Source organism: Hevea brasiliensis, chromosome 5 (assembly GCF_030052815.1).
Source record: "Hevea brasiliensis isolate MT/VB/25A 57/8 chromosome 5, ASM3005281v1, whole genome shotgun sequence".
Classification (NCBI taxonomy): domain Eukaryota; kingdom Viridiplantae; phylum Streptophyta; class Magnoliopsida; order Malpighiales; family Euphorbiaceae; genus Hevea; species Hevea brasiliensis.
Genome location: NC_079497.1, coordinates 26,612,660 through 26,618,945, shown reverse-complemented (window position 1 = coordinate 26,618,945; position 6,286 = coordinate 26,612,660). Strand labels below are relative to the sequence as shown.

The window sequence follows — 6,286 nt, the reverse complement described above, 5'->3', positions numbered from 1 at the left end:
GCTAACCTTTCTAACATTTGGTCGATAAAAGGGAGAGGAAAATGGTCTTTTCTGGTAGTACTGTTCAATTTCCTATAATCTATCCACATTTGCCAACCAGTGACTACCCTAGTAGGGATTAGTTCATTGTTTGCATTTTGGATAACAGTTGTCCCACCCTTCTTAGGAACTACATGTACTGGACTAACCCATTTACTATCAGAAATTGGTTATATGATACCTGTATCTAATAGTTTTAAAATTTCTTTCTTGACTACTTCTTTTATGTTTGGATTAAGTCTTCTTTGGTGCTCGATAGTGGGTTTACTGTTTTCTTCCATGGGTATCCTATACACGTAAATCGAGGGGGTTGATTCCTTTTAAGTCTTCTATTTTATACCCTATGGCCTTGTTATGGATCCTAAGTTCTATTAACAATTTTTCCTCTTCTAACTTAGATAGGCTAGCATTAATTATAACAGGATATTTAGAGTTTGAGTCCAGAAATGCGTACCTTAGCGAGGACAGGAGAGGTTTAAGCTCTACCTACTTAGTGTTTTCCTGGAGCTTGATCTTGGGCTGTTCCTCCTTTAACTTCTCCATCTCGGAGGTTTTAGCTAGGGGTAGTAGGGGTGGATGAGCTGCTAACTATTGTACACAGGCTGCTATTTCTGTGTTTTCATCATTCACTGTGTGGCTGTGCACAATACATGCTTCAAGAGGATCTTTAGGATATGTTTTATGAAATTCCTCTTCAACTTGTTTGTCAATTATGTCAACCTTAAAGCATTCATCAGGTTCAAATTTGTGTTTCATTGTCGAACAAGTTGAATTCCACTTCTTCTTCTCCTACCTTAAGGTTGGTCGCCTATTTTTGATGTCTATGATGGCTCTGGTGGTTACCAAGAATGGTCTCCCCTAGATGATAGGGATCTGAACATCTTCTTCTATTTTAAGGACAATAAAGTGTACTAAAATGAAGAATTTGCCCACTTTGATAGGGATGTTCTCAAGTATGCCCACTGGATATTTAACAGATCGATCAGCCAATTGCAATGAGATTGTCGTAGGCCTCAGTTCTCTGATCTCCAAGCTTTTTACATATTGATAGAGGCATTAAACTCATGCTTGCCCCAAGATCGCAGAGTGCCTTGTCTATTTTCTTGTTGCCAATGAGGCAGGGTATGGAGAAGTTTCCTATATCTTTCAACTTTGGAGGCAATTTGTTTTGCAGTATGGCACTGCATTCCTCTATTAGAGCTATTGTCCCATAGTCTTCCAGTTATCTTTTCTTTGATAGAATTTCCTTAAGAAATTTGGCATAGGATGGCATCTGAGAGAGTGCTTCAGTGAAGGGGATGTTGATATAAAGTTTCTGTAAAACTTCTAAAACTTCCCAAACTGCTTGTCCAATTTGGCTTTTTGAAATCTCTGAGGAAAAGGTAGGGGAGGCTGATATGGCTCTAGTAGCTTCTTTTTCTTCCTTGCTTCCTCTTCCTGATCTTTCTTGGTTTCTCTTTTTTTTTCTCTACTTGGCTTCCAGATTTTTCTAAGGTCTCATCTGTTGGTTCTTTCTCTGATTGTACTAGAGTTCTCCCACTCCTCAAGGTAACTGCCTTATAATGCTCCCTTGGGTTCATTTTCGGTTGACTAGGCAGTTTACCAACAGCCTTACTTGAAGAACTTGCTTGTTGAGCAATTTGATTCTTTAGCATCTTGTTATGGGTAGCAAGTTGGTCCATTCTGGAAGTCACCTGTTTAATCAATTCATTCTATTGTTATTGAGCTGCTAGGAACCCTTCCATCATGGATTCCATGGTCATCTTCGGTTCAGGTTGCTGAGGCAGAGGAGGCGATGGTGGCTGTACAAAGTTTGTACCCCTGTTGCTTGTTTATTGGCTGGTTCTGTTGATTGGACTATGAGAAATTTGGGTGGTTCCTCCATCCAGGGTTATAAGTGTTTGAATATGGTTTGTTGGGCTATCTCTGGTTGAAGTTTCCTCCATTATTCACATAGTTCATCTGTTCTATAGAGGGTTCATTAAAACTGTTATATTCTAAATATCCTCCTCCATAGCTGTCCTCATGTTGACTATTCATCCCTACTGTATTGGCTTGCATTTTATCAAGCCTCCTTGTGAGCTGATCAAATTGAGCATTTATCATGCTTAGGGCATCCACTTCCAGGACTCTTGCTATTCTCTTTGCATTTACTCTTTCATTTGACCACTCATAATTATGGTAAGCAACCCTCTATAGAAGTTCAAGTGCTTGTGTCACTATTTTCTCTATTAAGTCACCTTTTGCAATTGAATCAACTGTGCTCCTTGTAGAGGGTAGTAACCCATTATAGAAATTTTGCACTAGTAGCCAATCCTCTATGCCATGGTGTGGACATTCCCTCTGCAGGTATTTATATCTTTACCATGCATCATAGAGTGATTCACCTTCCTTTTGTCTAAAGGTGTTGAGCTCAAGTCTTAGTTTTGCAGTCTTTACAGGTGGAAAATACCTTGCTAGAAAAGCTTGTGAGAGGTCTTCCCAAGTGGTGAATGTTCCAGCTAGTTGAGAAAGTAACTACTTTCTTGCTCTGTCTCGAAGGGAGAATGGAAATGCTCTGAGTCTTATAGCTTGATCAGACACTCCATTCATCTTAAATGTGTCACAAAGGGCAAGAAAGCACTGAAGGTGATAATGTGGATCTTCTGTTGGTGAACCCGCAAATTGGGTTTGTTAAATCATTTGAAGCTATACTAGTTTTAATTCAAAGTTGTTGGCTTCCACTGTGGGTCTAGTGACACTAGGCTGAAATCCTTGGATAGATGGAGCACCGTAGTCTCTCAAGAGTTTTAGTCTATCATTATTATCGGCCATGGTTGGAATTTTAGGATCTTCTTGATTGTGCTCTTGATGTTTCCTTTCTCTCTTGATGGCTTTCAGAGTTCTGTCTATCTCCGGATCATAGTCTAAAATTTCTTCTTCTGGCCTTATTCTGGTCATATACCAGATCGGGCACCTGAGAGAAAAGAAAAGAAATAAAACAAATTAAACAAAATTAGGTAATAAATATAGTTGCCTAAATCAGCTAAATTGCCTATCGCTCAATATTACTAAAGCCGAAAATCCTCGGCAACAGCGCTGAAAACTTGTTTGCTGGTTTTACAACCATCGCAAGTGCACGGATCACTAACAAGTAAGAAAGTGATGAGTAAAGTATTGTTCCCATGAGGAATTTGATTAGTAAGTACTAATCTACACTGTAATTTTGACTGTTTAGGCTATCAAACAATGAAGGAATGGAAGTTGTCTATTTTAAACACTAAAATGATAAACTTAAAATGAAGTAATCTATTTTGGAGCAATTCTGGAATTAAGATTTCACACCTGAATCTTGCTATGGATTTTATCTTATTTATTTACTGGTTTTGAGAATCATTTACCTTGATGGAAATCAGTCCTAAGGTATCCTAAGTCCTCCCTCAAGGTACCTGGGGTGTATTCTAATTAACTTAAACCCGACTTTCATGGCGATCAAATTAATTAACACCCCTTAAGGTCTTTGACTAATTTTGAAGTTTCACAAAGGTATCAGCCTATGTCTAGGTCAAAATTCCTAGGTTCAAGATCTTGATTTTCTAATATTAATCTTCACCTTTCAGTCCTTCAATTAATATCTACAATCAATACTAAGTGGGTACCAGCATATAACATGCATTAAGATCACAAGAAATTAAATCAAGAAACAAATCTCAAATCCAGTAAATAAAATTTAATGTTTATCCATAACAAAGATTACAAGCATTACTCTCCCAATTCTAGAATATAAAAACTACTCACTTATGAGTTTAAACATCATGATAAAAAGGGTAAAGACAGTAAAAAAGAAATCATATAGAAGAAATAAAACAATAAAAATCCATTTAAGGAGATGGAATGAAGGAACCGAAGAGAGTTTGCAGCTTTGTTCTTATGGGACTTCGGCTGGAGAACTCCCCTTGATACTTATATTCTTCTCCTCAAGATGGCTGGAGAGAGTGCAGAATGTGAGTCTCTCTAAAGCTCCTAAAAGTGCTGTCAAAGGATCCTCTCTCTTTTCTGATGTTTTCTCTTTCTATTTATAATAGCTCTTCTAGGGTTAGGTTATTTTGAGTCCCAAAAGCCTTAGGAGTCTGATTTGAATCTGTAAACAAGAGCGAGAATTTGGGTTTGAAAACTGGCTGCTGCAAGGTACATGGCCCATGTGTCACTACACGGCCCAGGGCCGTGTAACTTACTAGAGCGAAATTACGGAGTCTTGCATTGGCACATAGAATTATATGGGTCTGCGCTGGTTACACGGGCCTGGTTACATGGGCCGTGTACTTTTGTTCTAAGAAAGTTCTTCAAGTTTGTGCTCTGCAGAGACTTACACGGGTCCCTGCAAATTACAGGAGTCCAATTGCACGACCCGTGTACTTTTGTTTCTCCATTGGCTCTCTGACTTTTATCTGGCAGAAGGTTACACGGGTCTGTGGCTTGGCTTACACGGCCCATGTACTTTGTATCAGCAGAAATTTTGAGCCTTTTGACTTCTCCAAGCTTCCTTTTTGCACTCCTATACTCTGGAGCTTCACCCAAACACCTGAAATGATGCAGAAAACATGGAATTAAGGGCTTGATAATAGAAATTACAAAAACTAATGAAATCAACTACTATGCATGAGATTACTTACCTAAATGCTATGAGATTGTATACAATTGTGCTTAAAAACATCTATACAGTTTAAGTGCATCAGTATCCATTGATCAGCCAAAACCTCGGCCATAGTAAGTTTTTCTTTTTATAAATAAAATTAATGATGCAACTTTCTACAAGAAACCAATATTGCTCCCAAAGCAAATCCGATCCAGCAATCGGTTGTCCCAAGAAAGGTTTACTTAACAAGATCTCGAGCAAAGAAGATAATGGAAGAGCAAGAACAAGTGCAAAACCTATAGGGGCAAGGCTCAGAATTAAGGGAACAGATCTCAGAATTAATGAAAATGATGAGAGAAATGTCCCATAATAAAGAAACCACCCAGCCAGCATCGGAACCAAGTTTACCAGTAATTCCCCCAACAACAGTTGATACTCATGCCCAAAAACTTCATGATCGGGCCTTGACTTCTTTTACCTTTCAAACTCCCATCCCTGATCCAACAATCACCTTTAAAATAACATTCCCTAGCAGCGAAATTCCTATCTCTTAGCACCAAGCTGTCCCAAATGGGGAGTTTCATCCTTCGACACCAAATTCCTTCAGTTTCCCCTGCAACCAATTTTCCAATTGGGGGAATGGCTCATGCAGTAGGAGGGGAGAGTAGAGAAAGAGAAAATGAGAAGTTATCTACTCTAGAAGAAAGACTAAGAGCTATCGAAGTGTTAAATATGTATGGCTCAGTCGATGTGTCATCACTGAGATTAGTTCCAGATGTGGTTGTCCCACCAAAATTTAAAGTCCTAAAATTTGACAAATACAGCGAAAACTCAGACCCACTCATCCACTTAGCCACTTATATAGCTAAGATGTCCACTCTCATGGAAGATGACAGGCTCTTGGTGCACTTCTTCCATGAAAGTCTCATAGGGGTAGCCTTACATTGGGGCATGCAATTGGATAGGAGTAGATTACGCGCCTGGAAAGATTTGGCTAATGCTTTCTTAAGCAATAGAAATTCAATTGTGATGTTGCCCCCACAAGGAGAGACCTCCAGAACCTGGTGCAAAGGGAAAGGGAAAGCTTTAAGGAGTATGCCTAGAGGTGGAGAGAAAAAGAGGCTAAAGTCTATCCTCTAGTAACGGATAATGAAATCTGCTCTCTGTTCATTGAGACACTGAAGGCCCTATACTTCAATTTAATGATCGGGAATACCTCTAACAGTTTCTCTGATATCATCCAGACTGGAGAAAGGATTGAAGCAAACCTCCATTCAGGAAGGTTACAAGAAGTGGTCTGGGAGGGTTCCATCAAAAAGCCTAATAGTTTCGAGAAAAGAAATGAAGGGGATGTCCACTCCGTTTCGAGATAAGCTCACCTACCACCACAAAATAACTTTTACCCATACGCCTCAGCCTAAAATTCATATCCTTCAGCCCAAAACCCAATGGTGGCGAATGTTCCTCCCCCATCCCAGAACTATCCTCGCCCTCAATATCCTTCCCAAACCGCCTATAATCCCAGACGATCTGATTAAAATGCTCCTTTCAAACCACCTGCTCCTCAACCTGGTCCAAGACCATCAAGGAATTCTGATCCACCATTACCACTCCCCCTTGGTGAAATTTGCT

General features: G+C 39.4%; 1 non-coding gene across 1 annotated transcript; it reads left to right on the top strand.

Annotated features, from left to right (window-relative positions):
- Window positions 1-2,359: 2,359 nt before the first annotated feature.
- On the top strand, window positions 2,360-2,466 carry LOC131180474 (small nucleolar RNA R71). The gene has a single exon (XR_009149244.1). It is a non-coding gene; the product is annotated as a small nucleolar RNA R71 (small nucleolar RNA).
- The last annotated feature ends 3,820 nt before the right edge of the window (window positions 2,467-6,286 follow it).